Below are 25,877 nucleotides of genomic sequence, written 5' to 3' on the forward strand. Positions count from 1 at the left end.
CACCATCAGCGACTGTTTTGTGCTTGCCGCTTCGGATGCGGTCCTCTTCTTCACCATTTGCATAGCGTGTTGCTATCTCCATCATCTTGCTCATGGAGATGTCGCCTGTTCGGCCGAACTTCAGGTACAGATCCCTGTACCGCACGCCTGCCTTGAAGGCGCAGACTGCTTGATGCTCGGTGACGTTCTCCACCGTGTGATAGAGAGTTGTCCAGCGCTGGATGAAGTCACGCAGGGGCTCATTCTGCTTCTGGACGCAGTGCTGGAGCTCCACAAGGCCAGCAGGGCGCTTGCACGTCCCTTCGAAGGTCCTGATGAACACTCGGGCCAGATCTGCCCAACTGTAGATGCTTGAGGGGGCCAACTGGTTCAGCCACGCTCGCGCCGAGCCGTCGAGCATCAGAGGGAGGTGCTTCATGGCGACATGGTCGTCCCCTGCTTCGATCTGGACTGCCACTCGGTAGTCATCCAACCACGTTTCTGGCTTGGACTCTCCTATGAACTTGCTAATTCCCGTCGCCAATCGGAAGTTGGGAGGGATGTCAGCCGAACGGATGGCTAAACTGAAACACTCGGGACCAGAAACGGTGGCCCTGCTTCCACTCGGACGGTCGATATCGCGACCATCACGGTGGGCCCGACCCCTGTCGACCCTCCGCTGGGCGATATGCCCTCTTGCGTCGGGCCTTGGGTCGTAAGTGTCACCGACTGAACGCCGATCATCATGATGTCGGGGCCCGTAGGGCCCACCCTACAGAGGGGTACGTGAACGGCGGCGATCTTCGTGATTTATGGAACGGCTGCCTCCTCTGTGCCGCTGATGGGAACCTGGGCTGTGAACCGATCGATGCGTATTCGCATGAACAGAACTATTATAGATCCTGTTGTGCGACTGGGAGACCGCCGAATTCTGCTGCTGCGCCGTGTGCAACAGAACTCGGATCTGCTCGATCCCTCTACCAGCCTCTGAATCAGTCGGCTGGAGGGAATCGGCTATCTTGGCAGCCGCAGCCAAGTTGAGGAGGGGTGTACGGAACAGCTCCACGTTGCTCCGCCGAGTGTGCCGACTGGTAGAACGGCGAGGTGGATGACGTGCGCCGGACGCATCGCTGATCTCGTGCTCGTTCCGGTCAGCTTGGCGGGGATCTTCATGGAAATTGGCCATGTGTACTTCTGCTGCAGGCCCGTGACCCGCGTACTCGGAAGGAAACTCAGTCGGAACCGACCCCGAGCGCTGGGACAGCGGGGCAACCACAACTGACTCTAGAACCGCCACTTGTGAAGATGCGTTCTGGCGCGCCTGGGCGTGTTGCACCCAACGCTGGAGCCGCGGACGGCGGGACCGCTTGACGCGGCGCGTGACGGTGGTGTAGGTCGACACCGGAGCCGACTGCTGGAGAAGAAGAATGCCGCGGGCGCCAGCACGGAAGTGCGTAGCCCCGCGACGGGGAAGCGCCTCGACATCGAGGGGCGCATCCCGAAGCCACGCCAAATCGTCGATGATGAAGGAGAGAGCGCCGAAGAAGATCTGGTGACCCATGCTCGAATCTCCACCGGACGACATGACGAAAGGAAGTAGTCGCAAACTCACCGGAAGTCGCTTAGACGCCTGCCCCACGGTGGGCGCCAACTGTCGTGGGTATAAGCCTGACAGTAGATGTGTAGGGTACAAATGAGATGGGCAGAGTCCTAGCTACGGCGAGGTTGTATGAGTTCAGGCCCCTCTACGGTGGAGGTAACAGCCCTACGTCTCAGTGCTCTCGGAGCTCGTTGTCGAGTGTAATATGGAATACAATGATTTGCTAACCCCCCTACCAGTGGGGGAGGGTGGCTTATATAGAGTGCGCTGCCCTCCACAACGGTCCCGGTACATGGGTGGAGTAGTGGGGATTGAATGCGTACGTTACAGGTAACGTATGCTCTAAATGCTAATAAATGCACCCGGAAACGTACGGCCGTTTCCCTCCAGAGAGGTTACGATGTACCGAGTGTAGCCAGTCGGTTAGCTTGGTATCCTCCGAATGTTAGTCTCCGACTGGATGGTTGAGGACCTGTTACCGAATGGATGATGGGGACTCCTTAATTCAGTCGGGACTAACTAAGGGCCTTGTCCTTTGTGAGGGGTAGTCCTTGGGTAGGACCTACAGGGCAGGCCTATGACCCTACCCTAGGACTATAACCCCATCAACACCCTTTTGAGTGCTCAAGAGGTCGTTCAGGCTCTTCTCACCTTGTATGCATGCCACAAGGCCCTTCTCAAGTTTCTCCTTTAACTTGGCATTTTCCTCCACAAGATGTACATGCTCACAACAGGGATTAGTTGCACAAGCATTATCAATTAACACAAAGGGAGGACAAGTAGAGATCTCCTTGGTAAGATTTGCTTGGAGTTGATCATAAGACTCTTTCAGAGAGAAATGAACACCTTTCAAGACCTTGTGGGCCTTGTCAAGTGTGTCAAACTCCACTTTGAGTCTGTCATGGCCAACCCCAAGTGCATACTTCTCAGACTTAAGCATACGAGTAAGAACAGTATCATGATCTAGTTTCTTTTGCATTTTAGCGCAGTCATCGTTTTATGACTCCTCAAGAGCCAAACGAAGAGTGCGCTCCTTTTCTAGAGCAATAGATAATTCAGCAATTTCATCGGCATAGTCACGACTGTGTCCCTGAAGCTCGGAGATGGTCTCCTCATGAGACTCAATGAGGTCATTGGCCTCACCCAGTTGTTCCAAGAGAGCAACAAAGTGCTTCTTGGATTCTCCCTTAATAGTGCACAGAAACTTGTCAAGATCATTCTCATTAAGTTCCCCAACATCACTATCATCAACACAATTTAACAATGAAGGAGCAGTAGCGATGTTGGTCTTCATGATGGGCGTTACCTGATTGATACCTTTTGCCATGAGGCACTTGGTGATGTGGTTCTCGTTGGGGGCGTTGAAGAGAGACACCTTCTGGGGAGAGGTAGAGGCAATAGCAACAGTTGCCGTTGCCACTGTATCATCATCATCGTCATCATCGGAAGGGTACTCTTCAAGGGCCACCATCCCCTTTGGGTGGGGTTTCTTCACAAAGTTGTTCTTGATTGGAAATGACTTGGTTTTGTCTTTGCAAATGAGCTTGCCCCCGTTGTCTTCCCTTTTCTCATAGGGACATTCGGCCACGAATTGGCTCACGTTACCACAGTTATAACATGTCCTCACTCGTTGCTTGGGTTTGAACCCACTCGAGTCGTTCTTGGTGAAGATGGGTCTTGAGTTCCTCTTGTTGCCCCAGAATTGCCTTGACGCAAGAGCCATGTGCTCATGATAGGCATACTTTGTGTCTTCAGGGCAGCTCTCCTCTTCCTCATCCTCTTCTTCTTCTTCGAATGTTGCTTTTGCTTTTAACGCAAGGTTGGGTGAAGTTGTCTTTGAGCGAACACGAGCAAGTGCATTGTCAGCTGTTTCGTTCATGATTGACATTGCAATAAATTCATCCAACACTTCACTTGAAGACAAGGAGTGGAAGTCTGGTCGCTGACGAATGACAGATGTCATGGCTTTATTGAAAGGTATGATGGCTTTGAGAAACTTGCGCTTGACCCATGTATCATCCACATCCTTGGTCCCATGATCCTTGAGTGCCACAGCAATAGCAGTCACCCTCCGATAGAGATCACGAGGGTCCTCGTCTTCCTTAATCACAAACTCATCGGCCTTATCAAGTATCACTTCATAGTTGGATCGTTGAATGCTTGAGCTTCCCTTGTACAATACCATAATGTGCTCCCAACAATCCTTGGCCAAAGTGAAGGGACACAAGTGAGGAAGATCTTTAGGTGGCACTACGGACTGGAGAATAAACAAAGTGGAGTGATTGTATTGATTGTCTGCATCTTCTCTTGGAGTGAGGTTGCTTGGATCATGGGGATAATATCCTTGCTCGATGATTCTCCACAAGTTTGTTGAGCTGTGATTCAAATGAGACTTAATAGAAAATACCCAGTTAGCAAAGTCACCGTTCACAAGCTTAGGAGGAGGACCAATAGGGTTAAGACGCGGTGTGTGAATGGGTCCTCCATAGACGATGGGAGGTGGAACTGAGGCATAGGTTCCAGTCCCATCCTTTTCGTGAGATGAGGAAGGTGGCATACCTTTAGCCGCTTCCTTAGAGGAATTGGCCTCCGAATCGGTGATGGTGGGTTTAACCACTAACGCCGGTTCGGGTGGAATTTTAAATCCCTCAATTAACTCTTTAAGCATGGTCTTGACTTAGTTCATCAAGGACGTCTTGAGGGCGGCCATAGCCGTTTTCAAGTCATCCCTTGTGACCGAAGTCAAGTCCATGGCCTCGGGTTGCCCATGGGTAATTTCCTCTTCACCTTCCATACTCTTCGGGTGGTGAAACCCTTAATAAAGAGACATGGCTCTGATACCAATTGAAAGGATCGATATGGTTGACTAGAGGGGGGGTGAATAGGCAACAACCACTTTTTAATTAATCTTAGCAAGTTAGGGTAAACAACATACGGGTTCACAAATATAACAACAACGGGGTGAACCGTAATGAAGCTAACAACAAGAGCTACTAAGACAAGTAAGAGATAGACAACAACATAAGCATTCACAAAGTAAAGTTTAGAGATAACCACAAGTGGAACCAATGAAGACGAGGATGTGTTACCGAAGTTCCTTCCCTTTGACAGGAAGTACGTCTCCGTTGGAGCGGTGTAGAGGCACAATGCTCCCCAATAAGCCACTAAGGCCACCGTATTCTCCTCACGCCCTCGCACGATGCAAGGTACCGTGATTCCACTATAGGTGCCCTTGAAGGCGGCTACCGAACCTTTACAAACAAGGTTGGGGCAAACTCCACACAAAGCTTGGAGGCTCCCAACAAGACCACGAAGCTTCACCACAATGGAATGTGGCTTCGAGGTGACCTCAACCGTCTAGGATTCTCAAACACCCTAGAGTAACAAGATCCGCAAGGGATTGGTGGGGGAATCAACTTTTCTCTTGGTGGAAGTGTAGATCTAGGCTTTCTCAACCAATCCCTAAAGAATCAACAAGTTTGATTGGCTAGGGAGAGAGATCGGGCACTTTTGAGCTTAGGGAGAAACAATGGAGCTTGGGAGGGTAAGAGGTAAGGTTCCAACCGTTTTCCCACTCACAGCCTGTGCCTGGCGGTACTACCGCTGGATGCAGCGGTACTACCGCTGGCTGCAGCGGTACTACCGCTGCGCCCATGGTAGTGCATAAGCACTACCGGGCCAACCACCGCCAAGAAAGTCTTCGCAAAAAGGTCCGTCCAAGTACAACCGCTAGGAAGGCAGTACTAAGCTCCTGGAGCGGTACTACCGCTGACCAGGGGCGGTACTACCGCCAGCTAGCGGTACTACCGCTGGCTGCACCGGTACTACCGCTAGCACTCCAGCGGTACTACCGCTAGGGCTAGCGGTACTACCGCTAGGCACAGCGGTACTACCGCTGAGGGACCATTTGCAAAGAAGAGAAACACCCAAAGGCGGGAGCCACTGCAAAGTTGCCGACAAGGGGGAAAGGAGGTGAAGTGTGCACGTGCAAGATTGATTCCACCCAAACCTTTCCACTACGGTTCCCCTCTTAATAGTACGACTTTCCTATGACTCAAATAAAGAGAATCATAGAGTACACCGTGCTTCTGTTCCATGAAAGAGGGGGCGAGTCATCTTGTGAAGTTGACGTGTGTTATCTGAAATCTTAACACACACGGTTAAACCTTTGCGGTACTGTCATCAATCACCAAAATTACTTAGGCATAAACTATGCCCTAACACCACTCCCCCCCTTTTCTTTTCTTTTTCCTTTGACTTCTTTATCTCCTGCACATAGGGCCTCTTGGGCTGTCCCACCAGCCCACTAAGGGCTGGTGCGGCACCCCTAAGGCCTATGGGCTTCCCCCGGGTGGGTGCCCCCCGGTGAACATCCGGAACCCATTTATCACTCCCGGTACATTCCCGGTAATGTCCGAAAACTTTCCGGTAATCAAATGAGGTCATACTATATATGAATCTTCGTTTCCGGACCATTCCAGAAACCCTCGTGACGTCTGTGATCCCATCCGGGAATCCGAACAACATTCGTTAACCAACCATATAACTCAAATACGCATAAAACATCGCCGAACCTTAAGTGTGCAGACCCTGCGGGTTGGAGAACTATGCAAACATGACCCGAGGGACTCCTCGATCAATATTCAATAGCGGGACCTGGATGCCCATATTGGATCCTACACATTCTATGAAGATCTTATCGATTGAACCTCAGTGCCAAGGATTCATGTAATCCCGTAAGTCATTCCCTTTGTCCTTCAGTATGTTACTTGCCCGAGATTCGATCGTCGGTATCCTTATACCTATTTCAATCTCGTTTACCGACAAGTCTTTTACTCGTTCCGTAATACAAGATCCCGTGACTTACATTAAGTCACATTGCTTGCAAGGCTTGTGTGTGATGTTGTATTACCGAGTGGGCCCCGAGATACCTCTCTGTCACACGGAGTGACAAATCCCAGTCTTGATCCATACTAACTCAACGGACACCTTCGGAGATACCTGTAGAGCATCTTTATAGTCACCCAGTTATGTTGTGACGTTTGATACACACAAGGCATTCCTCCGGTGCCAGTGAGTTATATGATCTCATGGTCATAGGAACAAATACTTGACACGCAGAAAACAGTAGCAACAAAATGACACGATCAACATGCTACGTTCATTAGTTTGGGTCTAGTCCATCACATGATTCACTCAATGATGTGATCCAGTTATCAAGCAACAACATCTTGTACATAGTCAGAAGACCTTGACTATCCTTGATCAATTGGCTAGCCAACTAGAGGCTTGCTAGGGACAGTGTTTTGTCTATGTATCCGCACATGTATCTAAGTCTTCATTTAATACAATTATAGCATGGATAATAAACGATTAGCTTGATACAGGAATTCTAATAATAAATTATTTATCATTGCCTCTAGGGCATAATTCCAACAGATACTATCCATAGTTTCATCAAAACAAGCAATCAACACAACCAAAACAGAATCTGTCAAAAACAGACTAGTCTGTAGCAATCTGTATACTTCGTATACTTCTGGTATCTCAAAAATTCTGAAACATTACGATAGTTTGGGAAATTGGCATATCAACCAGCAGCAAAAAGAATCAACTCAAAAGCTCTTTCTGGATAAAAATGAAAAATACTTTCGTGAGCGAAAAGTTTCTGTCTTTTTCCAGCATGATCAAACAACCATCACCAAACTAGTCATAAAGGTTTTACTTGGCTCAAACACAAAAGACACAATCATAACAGAATTATGATGGTATGGATGCAACAAAACAGAAAGCAAAAAAAAGCAAAGATAAATTCATTGGGCTGCCTCCCAACAAGCACTATTGATTAATGCCCTTAGCTAGGCATAAGGTGATAGAATCACGTATCGTCGCCTTTGGTACTGAAACCATAAGTAGCCCTCATGATGGTTTCATAAGGCAATCTTATTTTCTTTCTACGAAAATGTTCCATGCCCTTCTTTAAAGGAAATTGAAATCTAATATTCCCTTCCTTCATATCGATGACATCACCAATAGTCCTTACGAAAGGTCTACCAAGAATGATAGGACATGTAGGATTGCAATCAATATCAAGCACAATGAAATCCACGGGTACATAGTTCTTATTTGCAATAAGAAGAACATCATTGATCCTTCCCATAGGTTTCTTAACAGTAGAAATCCGCAAGATGCAAATTTAGATAGCACCCAAATCACACAAAGCATTGCATTCATAGTTTTTGATCTTGATATTGATAGTAGGTTCCCACTCATCATGAAGTTTTCTAGGAATAGAAACTTCCAATTCAAGTTTCTCTTCAAAAGATTTCATCATAGCATCGACGATATGATCGGTAAAGGCCTTGTTTTGGCTATAAGCATGTGGAGAGTTTAGCATGGATTGCATCAAGGAAATACATTCAATCAAAGATAAACTATCATAATTGAATTCCTTGAAATCCAAAGTAGTAGTTTCATTACTACTCAAAGTTTTGATATCCTCTACTCCACTTTCAATGCTTTTAGCATCAAGATAGATAGACTCCGAATCATTGGGGCATTTTTTAACCAAGGTGGATTCATATCCAGCCCCATCATCATTAGGTTTGACACTAGAAAACAAGGATTCAATGGGAGTCACACAAAGCACTTTAAGATCTTCGTGATTCTCATCACGAGAACACACCTTTTTAAGCCATTCATGTCTAGCACGAATTTGGGCGGTTCTTTCTTTACTCTCATTCATGGAAACACACATAGCTTTCAAAGTTTCATCCATATTGATCTTGGGAGGAGCACATCTCACTTTCCAAGCATCAATATCAAGAGACATTCTATCAACGCTCCTAGCCAAATCATCAATTTTGAGTAGTTTTTCTTCTATGGACGCATTGAAATTTTTTTGCGAGTTGATAAACTCTTTAATATTACTCTCTAGATCAGAGGGTAATTTATTGTAATTTCCGTGAGCATTGTTGTAGGAGTTACCAAAGTTATTAGAGGGATTACTAGGGAAAGGCCTAGGAATATAGTTTCCTCTAAAAGCATTGTTGTGGCCAAAATTATTCCTACCAATAAAATTAACATCCAAGCTTTCATTGCTACTCTCAATCAAGGAAGACAAGGGCATATCATTTGGATCTAAAGGAGCACCTTTACTAGCAAACAATTTCATTAACTCATCCATCTTAGCACTCAACGACTTAATTTATTCTATAGCATGCACTTTTTTACTAGTAGGTGACCTTTCAGTGTGCCACTGAGAATAGTTTGTCATGATATTGTCTAGGAGTTTTTTGGCTTCTCCCAATGTGATTTCCATGAAAGTTCCACCGGAGGCAGAGTCCAAGAGATTTCTAGAAGCAAAATTCAAACCAGCGTAGAAGATTTGTGTAATCATCCAAAGACTCAAACCATGAGCAGGACAATTTCTAATAATCAATTTCATTCTCTCCCAAGGTTATGCAACATGTTCATGATCAAGTTTCTTAAAATTCATGATATCATTACAGAGAGAGATAATCTTAGCCGGCGGAAAATACTTGGATATGTAAGCATATTTGCACTTGTTCAAGAATCAATACTATTTTTGGGAAAAGATGAAAACCAAGTTTTTGCTCGATCTCGCATTGAGAACGGAAATAGCTTCAATTTAATCACATCATTATCCACATCTTTCTTATTTTTCATATCGCATAACTCAATGAAGGTATTAAGATGGGATGCGGCATCTTCACTAGGAAGGCCGGAGAATTTCTCTTTCATAACAAGATTTAGCAAAGCAGCATTGATTTCATATGATTCCTCACTAGTGCCGGGAGCAATCGGAGTACTAATAAAATCATTATTGTTGGTATTTGAGAAGTCACAAAGTTTGGTGTTTTCAGTCATGGTGACTTCAGCAAGCACACAAGCACACAAGAGAACAGAAAGCAAGCGAAAGAAAAGGGCGAACAAAAAAGGCAAATATTTTTGTAAATTTTTGTTTTTCAGAAGTGGGGGAGAGGAAAACGAGAGGCAAAAAGAGTAAATGCAAGAGATGAGTTTGCGACACTTACTTGGATAAGCTTCACTTGATGCTGCCCGGCAACGGCGCGAGAAATTCTTCTTGCTACGTCTTGAGCTTGCGTTGGTTTTTTCCCTTGAAGAGGAAAGGGTGATGCAGCATAGTAGCAGTGAGTATTTCCCTCAGTTTGAGAACCAAGGTATCAATCCAGTAGGAGCATCAAGATGAGGCACCAACGTACCTGCGCAAAAACAGCAAACTTGTACCCAACGCTACAAAGGGGTTGTCAAACCCTTCACGATTGATTGCAAGGTGAGATCTGAAGGCGGAAAGTGAAACAAAGTAAAAGTGTAGGGCTGAAAATATGATGTGAAGTAGACCCGGGGGCCATAGTTTTCACTAGAGGCTTCTCTCAAAATAGCAAATATCACGGTTGGTGAATGAATAACCGTCGAGCAATTGATAGAACCGCGCAAAGTCATGACGATATCTAAGGCAATGATCATACACATAGGCATCACGTCCGAGACAAGTAAAAAACCGATACTTTCTGCATCTACTACCATTACTCCACACATCGACCGCTATCCAGCATGCATCTAGTGTATTGAGTTCATGACGAACAGAGTAACGCCTTAAGCAAGATGACATGATGTAGAGGGATAAATTCATGCAATAGATATAAACCCCATCTTTTACCCTTGATGGCAACAACACGATGCGTGCCTCGCTACCCCTTCTGTCACTAGGTGAGGTCACCGCACGGTATGAACCCAAAACCAAGCACTTCTCACATTGCAAGAATCATAGATCAAGTTGTCCAAACAAAACCCACAACTCGAAGAGAATTACAAGGATATGAAATCATGCATATAAGAGATCAGAAGAAACTCAAATACGATTCATAGATAATCTGATCATAAATCCACAATTCATCGGATCTCGACAAACACACCACAAAAGAAGATTACATCGGATAGATCTCCATGAAGATCATGGAGAACTTTGTATTGAAGATCCAAGAGAGACAAGAAGCCATCTAGCTACTAGCTATGGACCCGAAGGTCTATGGTGAACTACTCATGCATCATCGGAGAGGCAATGGTGTTGATGAAGAAGCCCTCTGTATCCGAATCCCCCCTCCGGCAGGGCACTGCTACGTCTCCGTCGTATCTATAATTTTTGATTGTTTCATGCCAATATTCTACAACTTTCATATACTTTTGGCAACTTTTTATACTATTTTTGGGACTAACATATTGATCCAGTGCCCAGTGCCAGTTCCTGTTTGTTGCATGTTTTTTGTTTTGCAGATTATCCATACCAAATGAAGTCCAAACGCAATAAAAAACCTATGGGAATTTTTTGGAATATTTATGATTTTTGGGAAGAAGAATCAACGCGAAACGATGCCCGAGTGGGTCACAAGCCCCCTAGCCGCGGTCTGGGGGTGGGGCCGCGCTCGGCAGGCTTTTCACCAATCCCTAAGGCGGTTGGGGCCCTTCTTTCGCCGCAAGAAAGATAATATCCGGAAGAAAATCGTGTTCAAATGTCAGGCCAATCGGAGTTACGGATCTCCGGAAATTTAAGAAACGGTGAAAGGCAGAATCTGGGAGTGCACAAATAGAAGGACACAGAGAGAGAGAGATCCAATCTCGGAGGGGATCTCGCCCCTCCGTCGCCATGGAGACCATGGACCAGAGGGGAAACCCTTCTCCCATCTAGGGAGGAGGTCAAGGAAGAAGAAGAAGGGGGGATCTCTCCCCCTCTCTCACGGCGGCGCCGGAACGCCGCCCGGGACATCATCGTGTGACGGCGATCTACACCAACACCTCCGTCATCTTCACCAACACCTCCATCACCTTCCCCCATCTATATTCAGCGGTCCACTCTCCCGCAACCCGCTGTACCCTCTACTTGAACATGGTGCTTTATGCTTCATATTATTATCCAATGATGTGTTGCCATCCTATGATGTCTGAGTAGATTTTCGTCGTCCTATCGGTGATTGATGACTTGCTATGATTTGTTTAATTTGCTTGTGGTTATGTTGCTGTCCTTTGGTGCCCATCATATGAGCGTGCGCCTGGATCACACCATAGGGTTAGTAGTATGTTAATAGGACTATGTATTGGAGGGTAAGCGTGACAGAAGCTTCCGCCTAGCATAGAAATTGATGGATACGGGATTGAAGGGGGACCAATATATCTTATTGCTATGGTTGGGTTTTACCTTAATGAACGTTAGTAGTTGCGGATTCTTGCTAATAGTTCCAATCATAAGTGCATAGAATTCCAAGTAAGGGATGACATGCTAGTAGTGGCCTCTCCCACATAAAACTTGCCATCGGTCTAGTAACGTAGTCAATTGCTTAGGGACAATTCCGCAACTCCTACCACCACTTTTACACACTCGTTAAACTAACGTAATTGTTTCTTTATCTAACCAGCCCCTAGTTTTATTTACGTGTTCTTTCTTTTCTTGCAAACCTATCCTATCACTCCTACAAAGTACTTCTAGTTTCATACTTGTTCTTGGTAAAGCGAACGTAAAGTGTGTGTAGAGTTGTATCGGTGGTTGATAGAACTTGAGGGAATATTTGTCCTACCTTTAGCTCCTCGTTGGGTTCGACACTCTTACTTATCGAGAAAGTCTACAATTGATCCCCTATACTTGTGGGTTATCAAGACCTTTTTCTGGGGCCGTTGCCGGGGAGCAATAGCGTGGGGTGAATATTCTCGTGTGTGCTTGTTTGCTTTATCACTAAGTAGATTTATTTGCTGTTCTAAGTTGTTCTCTATCTTTAGTTATGGATATGGAACACTAAATACCAAAAAAATTAGGTGTACTTGCTACTCATGGAGTTGGGGAACCTCCTAAAAACCTCGATGCGCGTTATGTGGAAAATATTATGCACTTGTTTAATAATGCTGAGAAAACCCCATTAAATTATATAATGGGATACACGTTGGATCAATGTGAATACTTTAGGTATTATTGCCTGGGAGCTATGCTCGAGATATGATATTATTTGTTGCTCTAGGATGAAGGCTAAACACCTTCCCTTTTCTTGCAAATTTAATGCTAATGAAACCTTGGTTTCTTATGCTAATGGTATATATGATTACTATGATATGGAACAATTAGAAGCGTTTGTTGCTTTTATGGGTGCTTATGAAATTGAAGCTCTATTTAAAGGGTGTGATGATAATGATGATGCTGCTTACCGATCTGAAAATTTGGTTATGCTTCATTATTGTTATACACATTATGAATATAATGCCCATATTTATCGATTTGTGGAGAAATTCTACGCTGCCCAAGAAGAGACTAATATTTTGCAGGAAACTATGGAAGAAGGAAATGCTAAAACTGTGAGCTCATTAGATGAAAAAGATGACGAGGAGAGTGAAGAATAAAAGGAGGAAGAGAGGACTAGCTACCCGTGCCCACCTTCTAATGAGAGTAACTCTTCAACTCATACATTGTTTAATTTCCCTTCGTTCTTACCGAAGGATGAATGCTATGTTGATTCCTATGATCCCTTGGATTCATTTGAAATATCCCGTTCTGATTAACTTGATGCTTGCTATGCTTGTGGCCATGATGCCAATATGAATGATGCTTATGAAGATGAACTTCCTATAGTTCCTTATGTTAAACATGAAATTGTTGCTATCGCACCCACTTATGATAGTCCTATTATCTTTTTGAACTCTCCCAACTAGACTATATCGGAGAAGTTTGCTCTTATTAGGGATTCCATGAGATGGGTTGCCTTCTACTATCACACATGATGATTTTGATGAATATAATATGCATGTACTTGCTGCTCCTACTTGCAATTATTATGAGAGAGGAACTACATCTCCACCTCTCTATGTTTCCAATACGATAAAATTGCAAGAAACTGCTTATGCTATGTATTGGCCTTTACTTGACACTACTAGGAAAAGGGCTATAGATGATATAGACACTAATGGCGTACCAAACAAGTAGTGCACCACTACTATATAGTAGTGACGCACCATGTGCAGGTGTGTCATTAGTGTGATGGACACTAATGGCGCACCACACACTCGGTGTGCCACTACTATTTTTTTTTTTGCAAAACTACTAATGGCGCACCACCAGCTGGTGCGCCATTAGTAACCAGGGTTACCAATGGCGCATCTGTAGGTGGTGCGCCACTACTATAATTGATTTTTTTTGCAAAAGTACTAATGGCGTACCACCAGCTGGTGCGCCATTAGTAACCAGGGTTACTAATGGCGCATCTGTGGGTGGTGCGCCACTACTATAATTTTTGTTTTTTGCAAAACTACTCCGGTGCTTCTTCGTCCGGTTCAAAAAATATCTCTCGCTCGCTCGCTCGCGTGGATTTCGTGAAGGAATTCCCGTCCTCCTCACCCCCTCCCCGGCCACCATGGCGGCCGCCTCCGGCGTGTCCCCCTCCTCCCTCCTCCGCCTCCCCTCGCCCCATACCACCGCCTCCTCCTCGTCGGCGCTGCTCCAGCGTCGGGAGCCCCTCCTCTCCCTCGCCATCGTGCCCCCGCGCGCCTCCTTTACCGCCGCGCCCTCGGGCGCCTCCTTCGCCGCCGCCGCAGCCGCCGACTCCAGCAACGGAAACGACTCCTACTCCGGTAACGGGTACGCGGCCCCGCATACCCTCCCGTTGTTTGTTTTTTCCTCTGTTTTCGCGGCAAGGCCGCGTGCTTTCGCCTAATGCCACCGGTGGCGCTGGGCGGACAGGGTGTTCGACGGAATGCCTCCGGGGTCGTGCCTGTTCCACTGGCGAGTCGAGGCAAGATTAGTTAGTTGTAGCGACCTGCCTCACTGATAGCGCTACATATTTCACTAGATAATATCAGCAGCGGTCATGCGCCTGAATCAGTGGTGTGGAACCATGCTCGCGGCCATCTAGAGACAGCTTATGTGGGTCGGTAGTGGCCTCGTACACGCATATCAATCTCGCTGTGTTTGTTGTTCAACAGGGCATATCAACTGTGACTTCTCCTTAGTTCCTGATGCAGTTAGCTGATTGCCAGTCGATTTCATCGTATCGACAGTTGAAGCACGTACATGTTTAACACGTTCATGATGCAACCTGCCCTCTTTCATTTTGCAGAATCCAAGCATCGCTGATGCCACAGTTCAGCGGTCTTGTGCTCGATGAAAGCTCCAGGTTTTTATTGAATTGATTTACTGGATCCTGCTTTGCTTTGTATAGAGATGTACTCCCTCTGTAAAGAAGTATAAAATAATTTAGATCACTAAAGTAGTGATCTAAACGCTTTTATATTTCTTTACGGAGGAGTAATTACCATGAATTCGATTGATTTCTGTTGATAATCTTTACGTGTGTGCTTGCTTTGGATCGTAGCAATGGACTAGTCCGGGTGTCTTTTCGTTTGGGAAAATACATAGCGTTGCTCGAGCTTTTATCTTCTTCTTACTTTTGAAAAGCTTCTGGAGGCAGTAACCCCTGACCAAACCCTTTGTGCTTGAATTGATGCTTCCCAGGCCTAATTCCGCGTGTAAATGAATTCCTTTTCTTCTAGTTTTACTTCACTCGGTATCCAATTTCTGTAGTTCTGCCTACTTCTTTACTGTGCCCGAGCTTCTGTGTTTAGACTGAATTATAATAGGTTCTCTGGACTCATATTGAAGCAATTTTAATGTTGGAGTTTGTATGTATTAAGAGGGAAAGACAAATACGGTTGGACTGAGCTGGTTTTGACTCTCTTGATGCCTGCAGTTTGTGATATACTTCTGCTGTTGGTTGTCTGGTCTGAAGTCTGAACCTCATGGGGACCGTTTCGACGAATGAGGACACGGGCAAGGGGGCGATGTGGGAGCTGGAGAAGAGCCTTGATCAGCCCATGGACGCAGAGGCCGGGAGACTGAGGAACATGTACAGAGAAAAGGTGATTGCTGCTATCATCATCCAAGTATTTGTCAATTTTCTATATATCTAAAGCTTAGCCAGTAGGATACAGAACTAATGTGATGCGTTAAGAACATGGCTTTACCATTGGACATCACAATTTTGTGTTCTGTAGCACATTCTTTTCAGCATTGCATTCTCCTTGATAGTTATCCATGTGCATGGATTTTTAGACATTGCCTAAGATGCAGAGCTATTTGGTGTCCTTACTCTGAATTTCTGAAAAATGAATAGATGAAGTATGCTAGTAAGTAAGTATGCTAGCACTTGGGAGGCATACTAATGGCGCACCTAGGAGGCATACTAATGGCGCACCTGGAAGGCACACTAATGGCACACCTGAGAGGCATACTAATGGCGCACCTGGGAGGCATACTAATGGCGCACCTGGGAGGCATACTAATGGCGCACCATGAGCTATACTAATGGCGCACTACCTCGTGCGCCATTAGTATACCAGATACTAATGGCATGATGCTAGTGGCGCACCTATAGTGTGCCATTAGTAGCCAAAACAGGTGTGCCACTAGCATGCCTTTTCCTAGTAGTGTGATGTGCATGAATTGTTCTTTTATGACATGCCAATGCATAGGAAGAGAGTTAGACACTACAAGAAATCTGTTAATCCGTGACGGTCCCTGTCCGTCGTGGATCATCCCAAAACTGTCATGCATGCCCATGCATGACAGATTTGAAATCCGTCACGCATATCGCGTCATAATTTGATATAGCACCTTCCTTGACGATTCTTGACCATAATGGATTTTCCCCAAGCCCGCCTGGCCCAAAATAGGATATGACGGAACAATACGTCACCGATTTACATGACATGGATGTAACGTGGAGCTAAGATGGCATCTACGTGGGTCTGGCGTGGAGGCCAGCATGGCCTATGTAGTATCCAACCCAATTAGGTTTTGCCCCAATAATTTCATTCTAGTCCAACCAATTAGCCCTTCTTTTCACCCCAGATTATCTTCTCAATACATCATAATTTACAACAGGACATGTAATTATATTCATTTAACAAGACAATACAAATTTGCAACAATCTGGTCTGATTTCAAAAAGCAAAATTAGTATCAAAACATCACAAGCATATTTACAAGGTGCTATAAGCATAAACATTTAATAAAAATCAAGTAACATAACATCATTGAAACTGCAGTACTACATGATTTTAATCTCCAACACTACACCATCACTTCCAGAAAGCTTTCCAGAGCCAAGTAATTCCAAGTAATTCCTGCTAAAAAGCCTCGGTCGATAGTAACACGAACTAACTGCCAAGCCTGCAAAGAATCCAAAACACAAAGAATTACACTTCATAACAAACAGCTCCCAAAGGAACGGAGGGAGTAATATTAATTACATGAAGCAATAATGAAATATAACAGTATATTTGTAAACAAGGCTTGAGCATGCGTAGCAAACCTGGATCAACTTGCGCAAGAACTACAGATTTAATTTATTTCATGGCTTAAGCAACTTGGAAAACATTTGATTAGATGCATATACAGAACAGAGTCTCCTTGAAGAAGAAAGAGACTGTAAAAATGGTGACTTGTGCACTCATCTTTAAGAAAACTCAATAACACATTTACACACACATTGACACCATTTGAGTGGTTTGTCATGTCATTTTCAGATTCAGAATAAGCTAATAGAACCAAGCACAGGAAGAAACTAAACTTGCTTATGAAAATATCTTCTCAAGTTAAAGTGTTAACCATCAAGATTTCTTAAAATTTGGTGAAGCACATTTGTACATTAAGAATGTTAGATTCATAAAAAGAGAAGAATACGGGAGAAATAACCCACTATCCGATGGTTGGCAGGTCTGCAAGGACACCGAGATGACATGCTAAACCAAAACCTGCTGAACATACATTTATTAGAGGATACCCATTCACATATATTGACTACAGCTAGGTCAGCTTGCCACAAATATGCATAACATAACAAGATGTATTGTAACACCAGATTTTAATCCAAAACGAATTTTGTGCCTGCATAGTCATGTACTGTTTGTTCTCATCATCACAGGCACACCAACAGGAAATAAAACACACAATGTCATGAGATACCTCAGAATATATCCTCAGTATTTCTGTTTGCACGACAAAGAATCTTTACATCTAGTTCCTATTTCCTTATGCGTACATTTGCGCAAGTGATATCATCTAACTTAAGCATGCTTGCAATTTTTTCTTCTATGGAAGTTCCTATTTGCTAACAGAAATTCTACACAGAACATCATGTTTTAAATAAGTGTCGTTCACCAAATACACACAACCAAATCTAAGGTTAGTGGAGTTGCAAGCACCACAAAGGATAATTTTATTTCTACCTGAGGGTAGAAATGATGAGCATTGATCTTCATCTTCTCTAGGAGACCAAGAAGAATGGGGGCCTGCACAAGAAGATTGTTTCTTTACACATGATACATGCAGGTACCTAAACTGAAAGAATACAAGAAAGATAAATGATCACAGATGTTTGCAACCAAACAAGGAAGCAAAGTCAATCACGATTACCTCTCCTATGTTTTATAATAGACATTGCCCTGCCAATACTAGACTCACATATAACTCTAGAGATAACAATAAGCCGAAGGCATGTCGAGCACGTAAAAAATAACACTGATTAAATCAGATTTTTTTCAGCCTGATTTGCACATTTGGGGCTACTGTCCAGGCGTAATAAACTTTGTCTCGTTGATGCAAGTAAGACAAGATTGTTCAGTGACACAACAGTAGTCCAAGAACTTTATCTTATTTACTGTCAAAGCAAATTAAACTGTTGAGGTCCAATTAAAGTGGCTGCCACGGATACACTGCACGCGTCTTGGTTTTCTCGGTTCCAAACAAAATCACGAAAAGAAGCGGATATTGTGCGCAATACCTCTCTGAAAGCAAGAAAACCGGCGATGTACGACACTTGCATCTGGACAACATCAAACTCCTCATGGACAATTTCCAAAGTATCAGCATCCAGAAATCGATGGGGATTGAGGAAATCGATTTCCAAAAATCGCTGCTCGGGATTGAAGAAATAAACAAAATTACCTCTCAGAATCTCGCCAGCAGCATCACTCTTTCGGAAATCAGTAGCTTCGTGAACCTTAAAACAGAGGTAAACAGTTCAGAACAAATTACCAGGAAATTACCGGCTTAACAGTACATTAAACATATTTCAGCAAACATAAGCACGTGAGAGTTCAGATTGGTAGATTTCTTCTACGGTCTTGCAGCCGAAAATTGCCCAAAACCCCGGCTTTCCGGAGGTTAAGAGGCCAACTAACTAACTATGTCCACAATTCATAGCAACTAACTAGTACTAGCACTGAAAAATATTAGAACACTTGCGTGTGGGAGTGCAGACCTGGACGAAGCGGAGGCGTAGGTCGGCAACGTTGGCCTGGATTTTGTACTAAGCGGAGGTGTGGAACCCCGCCTCCTTCAGCTTCCGCCTCTTTGGCCCCGAGTCCTGTGGCTGATGAGGAAAAGGAGGGGGGATGGGAGACCTGGGACACGAGTCCTGGGGCTGGAGGAGGAGGAATCGGCCAGGTGGCGGTCTCGGCGGTTGCGGTCGGAGGGGCTGGAGCAGGCGGCGGCGGGGCGGCGGGGTCGGCGGCTGAGGTCGGAGGGGCTGGAGCAGGCGGCGGCGGGGCGGAGGTGTTGGCTGCCGCGGTCGGAGCAAGCAGCTAGAAACGCGCCCGGTTCTCACCTGTCACGGCGAGGGCGCCCGGTCGGTGCCGGCGGCGAGCTTTTCCTCTCAGGGAACAGGCCGACGACTCTCTCTCTCTCATAGAGCGGTGGCGGCTCATGGTTGATACGGGAGGAGAATGGATAAGTGGAAGGGGAATTAGGGTTAAATGGTAAGTCTCGAAAATTTTGAGCCCCCGCGCTCACCACTTAAATTTTGAGCCCCCGCCCCGCTCTATTAGTTTTGGTCTCTCTTTTTCTCCTATCGACATGTGAGCCCCATATACCTACACATCTGAGAGAGTCATCCGTGACGGTCAAATACAAATAAAGAAAAAAAGGCCCGGTCCGACTAGGCCTGGTTGGTTGATACATGACGGTTTTCGTGACGGTCTCTCGATGTCTGTCATAAAAGGACTATCATTTTGGATCCCATTTGCACATTTCTGATCGATGATAGTTTCCATGACGGTTAAAGGAGACGTCATGAGAAATCCGTCATGGATTAACAAATTTCTTGTAGTGATACTTCGTCATTGCATGATAAATGTTACCTTGTGCTCACTACTACATTACAAATCATTGTTAATTAAAATTGGCTTTGATATACCTTGGGATCCTGGTGGATCCATTACTTGAGCACTTTATGCCTAGCTTAATGGCTTTAAAGAAAGCGTTGCCTGGGAGACAACCCGGAAGTTTTAGAGAGTCATTTATTTCTGTTGAGTGCTTTTATATAGTTTAAAAACAAAAAAAAATATAGAGGGGAACTTAAAATTTTTCCAAAAAGAGAAGCGATTGAAAGGTGATGCATTGCGGAAGTGAGGGTCGACCTTCAACACTTGTGTTCATGCTCATGGAAACAATGTAGAATTTGTCATGGAAGTTTCTCGCAAAAATAATTATCCCCTTGTATAATTCCATTGTATTATAAAAATAATGTGCCAAGTAAAGCCTTTATGATTAGTTTGGGTGATAGTTGTTTGATCATGCTAAAAAAGACAGAAACTTTGTGCGCACAAAATTATTTTTAGTTCCTATCCAGAAAGAGATTTTGAGTTGATTCTTTTTGCTACTGATTCATATTAAAATTTCCCTAATGGTCATAATTGTTCAGAATTTTTGGATTATCATAATTATGGTATAAGTTCAGATTACTACAGACTGTTCTGTTTTTGACAAATTCTGTTTTCTATGCATTGTTTTCTTATTTTGATGAATCTATGGGTAGTACCGGGGGGTATGAACCATGGTGAAGTTGTATTACAATAGATATAATGCTAATATGAATTTGGAATGAGTTCACAACAGTACTTAAAGTGGTGATTTACTTTATTATACTAACGGATCTCACGAAGGTTTTGTTGAGTTTTGTGTGATTGAAGTTTCCAAGTTTTTGGTGAAACCACGATGGTTGAAGAAATAAGGAGAGGCAAGAGCCCAAGCTTGGGGATGCCCAAGGCACCCCAAGGTAATATTCATGGAAGATTCAAGCGTCTAATCTTTGGGATGCCCCGGAAGGCATCCCCTCTTTCGTCTACAATCTATCGGTAATTTTACTCGGAGCTATATTTTTATTCGTCACATGATATGTGCAAATGCTTGGAGCGTCTTTTGTGTTTATTTTTCCTTTTTCTTTTATGCACCATGCTGGTATGAGATAGTCCTTGGATTTATAGAATGCTTCATGTGCTTCACTTATATCATTTGAAGTTTGGATTGCCTGTTTCCCTACACATAGAAAACCGTCATTTGTAGAATGCTCTTGTGCTTCACTTATATTTGTTTGAGCGGGGCATATCTTTTGTAGAAAGAATTAAACTCTCATGCATCACTTATACCTATTTAGAGAGTTGACAGGAGTTGGTCATTCACATAGTTAGTCATAAAATCCTACATAAAACTTGTAGATCATTGAATATGATATGTTTGATTCCTTGCAATAGTTTTGCGACATGAATATGTGACATTAGAGTCATGCTAGTGAGTAATTGTGTATTCGTAGAAATACTTGTGTTAAGGTTTGTGATTCCCGTAGTATGCACGTATGGTGAACCGTTATGTGATGAAGTCGGAGCATGATTTATTTATTGATTGTCATCCTTTGTGTGGAAGTCGGGGTCGCGCGATGGTTAACTCCTACCAATCCTTCCCTTAGGAGCATGTGTAGTACCTTGTTTCGATGACTAATAGACATTTGCAATAAGTATGTGAGTTCTTAATGACTAATGTTGAGTCCATGGATTATACACACTCTCACCCTTCCACCATTGCTAGCCTCTCTAGTACCGCGCAACTTTCGCGGGTGAATTACACCCACCATATACCCATCCTCAAAACAGCCACCATACCTACCTCTTATGGCATTTCCATAGCCATTCCGAGATATATTGCCATGCAACTTCCATCGTTCCGTTTATTATGACACGCACCATCATTGTCATATTGCTTTGCATGATCGTAAGATAGCTAGCATGATGTTTTCATGGCTTGTCCTTTTTTGATGTCATTTCTACGCTAGATTATTGCACATGCCGGTACACCGCCAGAGGCATTCATATAGAATCATATTTTGTTCTAAATATCGAGTTGTAAGTAAATAAAAGTGTGATGATCATCATTATTAGAGCATTGTCCCATGTGAGGAAGTAATGAAAGAGGCCAATGAACCCAAATAAAAAAAGAGGCCAAAGAAGCCCACCAAAAAAAGAGGGAAAAAATAATAATAAAAAAATGAGAGAAAAGAGAGAAGGGACAATGCTACTATCCTTTACCACACTTGTGCTTCAAAGTAGCACCATGATCTTCATGATAGAGAGTCTCCTATGTTGTCACTTTCATATACTAGTGGGAAATTTTCATTATAGAACTTGGCTTGTATATTCCAATGATGGGTTTCCTCAAATTGCCCTAGGTCTTCGTGAGCAAGCGAGTTGGATGCACACCCACTTGTTTCTTTTTGATCTTTCATACACTTATAGCTCTTGTGCATCTGTTGCATGGCAATCCCTACTCACTCACATTGATATCTATTGATGGGCATCTCCATAGCCCGTTGATACGCCTAGTTGATGTGAGAATATCTCCTCCTTTTTGTCTTCTCCACAACCACCATATTCTATTCCACCTATAGGGCTATGTCCATGGCTCACGCTCATGTATTGCGTGAAAGTTGAAAAAGTTTGAGAACACAAAAGTATGAAACAATTGCTTGGCTAAAACCGGGGTTGTGCATGATTTAAATACATTGTGTGGGGAAGATGGAGCATAGCTAGACTATATGATTTTGTAGGGATAACTTTCTTTGGCCATGATATTTTGAGAAGACATGATTGCTTTGTTAGTGTACTTGAAATATTATTGTCTTTATGTCAAATAGTAGACTATTCCTTCGAATCACTTGTGTTTTAGTATTAATGCCATGATTAGATTATATGATCAAGATTATGCTAGGTAGCATTCCACATTAAAAATTATCTTTTTTATCATTTAACTACTCGAGGACGAGCAGGAATTAAGCTTGGGGATGCTGATATGTCTCCGTCGTATCTATAATTTTTGATTGTTTCATGCCAATATTCTACAACTTTCATATACTTTTGGCAACTTTTTATACTATTTTTGGGACTAACATATTGATCCAGTGCCCAGTGCCAGTTCCTGTTTGTTGCATGTTTTTTGTTTCGCAGATTATCCATACCAAACGAAGTCCAAACTCAATAAAAAACCTACGGGGATATTTTTTTGGAGTATTTATGATTTTTGGGAAGAAGAATCAACGCGAAACGATGCCCGAGGGGGTCACAAGCCCCCTAGCCGCGACTTGGGGGTGGGGCCGTTCCTGGCAGGCTTGTGACCAATCCCTAAGGCGGTTGGGGCACTTCTTTCGCCGCAAGAAAGATATTATCCGGAATAAAATCGTGTTAAAATTTCAGCCCAATCGGAGTTACGGATCTCCAAAAATTAAAGAAACGGTGAAAGGCAGAATCTGGGAGCACTGAAACAAAAGGACAAAGAGAGAGAGAGAGAGAGAGATCCAATCTCGGAGGGGATCTCGCCCCTCCGCCGCCATGGAGACCATGGACCAGAGGGGAAACCCTTCTCCCATCTAGGGAAGAGGTCAAGGAAGAAGAAGAAGTAGGGGGGCTCTCTCCCCCTCTCTCTCGGCGGCGCCGGAACGCCGCCCAGGACATCATCGTGTGACGGCGATCTACACCAACACCTCCGTCATCTTCACCAACACCTCCATCACCTTCCCCCATCTATATTCAGCGGTCCACTCTCCCACAACCTGCTGTACCCTCTACTTCAACATGGTGCTTTATGCTTCATATTATTATCCAATGATGTGTTGCCATCCTATGATGTCTGAGTAGATTTTCGTCGTCCTATCGGTGATTGATGAATTGCCATGATTGCTTTAATTTGCTTGTGGTTATGTTGCTGTGCTTTGGTGCCCATCATATGAGCGCGCGCGTGGATCACACCATAGGGTTAGTAGTATGTTAATAGGACTATGTATTGGAGGGCAAGGGTGACAGAAGCTTCAGCCTAGCATAGAAATTTATGCATACGGGATTGAAGGGGGCCAATATATCTTATTGCTATGGTTGGGTCTTACCTTAATCAATGTTATTAGTTGCGTATGCTTGCTAATAGTTCCAATCATAAGTGCATAGAATTCGAAGTAAGGGATGCCATGCTAGCAGTGGCCTATCCCACATAAAACTTGCTATCGGTCTAGTAACGTAGTCAATTGCTTAGGGACAATTCCGCAACTCCTACTACCACTTTTCCACACTCGCTAAACTAACGTAATTGTGTCTTTATCTAACCAGCCCCTAGTTTTTATTTAGGTGTTCTTTCTTTTCTTGCAAACCTATCCTATCACTCCTACAAAGTACTTCTAGTTTCATACTTGTTCTTGGTAAAGCGAATGTAAAGTGTGCGTAGAGTTGTATCGGTGGTCGGTAGAACTTGAGGGAATATTTGTCCTACCTTTAGCTCCTCGTTGGGTTCGACACTCTTACTTATCGAGAAAGTCTACAATTGATCCCCTATACTTTTGGGTTATCACGCACCAGAACGTGCCCCAGATGGGATCTTGCGGAGACAGAAGCTTGCGGCGGCGAAAAAGTATTTTCGTGGATCTCTCCCGTGGTTTTGGATTTTTCGAGGATTTTTAGGCGGAAGAAGTTGGGCAGAGGAGCCACTCGGGGCCCACAAGCCTGCTAGGCGTGGCCCCTGGCCGCGCCTAGGGGGCTTGTGGCCTCCCCTGGTGCCCTCTGCCTTGGTTCTCAAGCTCCCTGCGTATCTTCTGTTCCGGAAGAAATCATTTCGAAGGTTTTATTCCATTTGGACTCCTTTTAATATTCTCCTCTGAAAAGGGTCAAAAACACGGAAAAACAGGAACTCGCACTTGGCACTGAGTTAATAAGTTAGTCCCAAAAAAGATATAAAAGGCATACAAAACATCCAAAGTTTGACAAGATAATAGCATGGAACCATCAAAAATTATAGATACATTGGAGACGTATCACACGGCAATTTCACAACAATCAAACACTACACATTAAGTGAAGCTCAATATGCAACGAGTTGCATTTTGACGAAACTCCACATTCAAATATTTAGTACGCTCCCGTTTATTTACACGACAATATTAAATGTTGTTAAACATGGCTCGAGGTGAAGCACAATTAAACCTACCTATCTAGGCATTTTAAATGAGGCCGAAAATGAGATATAGCATCCCCGAGATGACCCCATATGTTAACTTTGTAATCTGTCCAGATCTGTCCAAATCACATTTTACATTTATTACGGTAAAACAAAGTGGTTCACGTGATTCTACTCGTCGTTCTAGTCCTTTGACATATATGGCTAATCTCCAACGGAGCTACGGATCACTAGCTACGAGTTAAACCGTTTCTATCACGTCGGCATGCAAACCAATGCAAACACAACGTTAAACAACTTCAAGTATGCATGAGAGTTCGAAAATATTGATCTATGGGAAATTCTACACTTTCTACATCTATAATTTATCGCGATCCGACGCACGGTTTTAAAAGTACGGGCGTTTGAAAATATGCATTTTCCTAAAATTACGCGAATTCGTTAAACGAAAACAAGAATCGGGTCGGTTCTCTCTACGAGGATGAAGCAGGGTTGGGCGTTAGTTAGCTAAATGACGTACAGAGCGCATTATAGAGGGGCGACAGGGGTTACCTTGGGCACGGGAGCGGCTGGGCCTGCTGGCCTCGCGGAGGAGCAGGCCGACGCGAGGCGATGGAGGCCGGCCCATGCGGGTGAGGTGTTACGGCTCGTCCCCGACCTCCTGCAGCCGAGGCCGAGACGAGGTCATGGCGCAACGCCGCGCGAGCTGCGGTAGAGGGGGAGGGGCGTGTTGGCCGCCGGTTGTGCATGACGGTGTGGCTGGACGGATCCGGCCGCCGGCGCCCCATTCCCGGCAGCGACCGGCCTCGTGGGAGCTCCGGCGAGCTCCGGCCATGGCGCTTGAAGGTCGCGACGGGGCTACTTCTCGGGGAGGAGCGGGCGGTGGCTGGCCGGTGGTGCTCCGGCGAGGGAGTGGCGAGGTTTGGTCGGGGCGCGTCGGCTCCTCTGATCCGACGACTT

The 25,877-nt window shown here is 44.5% G+C and overlaps 1 pseudogene; it reads right to left on the reverse strand.

Moving 5' to 3' along the window:
- Window positions 1-16,525: 16,525 nt before the first annotated feature.
- LOC123441825 lies at window positions 16,526-25,545 on the reverse strand (annotated as a pseudogene).
- Window positions 25,546-25,877: the final 332 nt, after the last annotated feature.

The sequence above is a fragment of the Hordeum vulgare genome, chromosome 3H (assembly GCF_904849725.1).
Source record: "Hordeum vulgare subsp. vulgare chromosome 3H, MorexV3_pseudomolecules_assembly, whole genome shotgun sequence".
In the NCBI taxonomy this organism is placed as follows: domain Eukaryota; kingdom Viridiplantae; phylum Streptophyta; class Magnoliopsida; order Poales; family Poaceae; genus Hordeum; species Hordeum vulgare.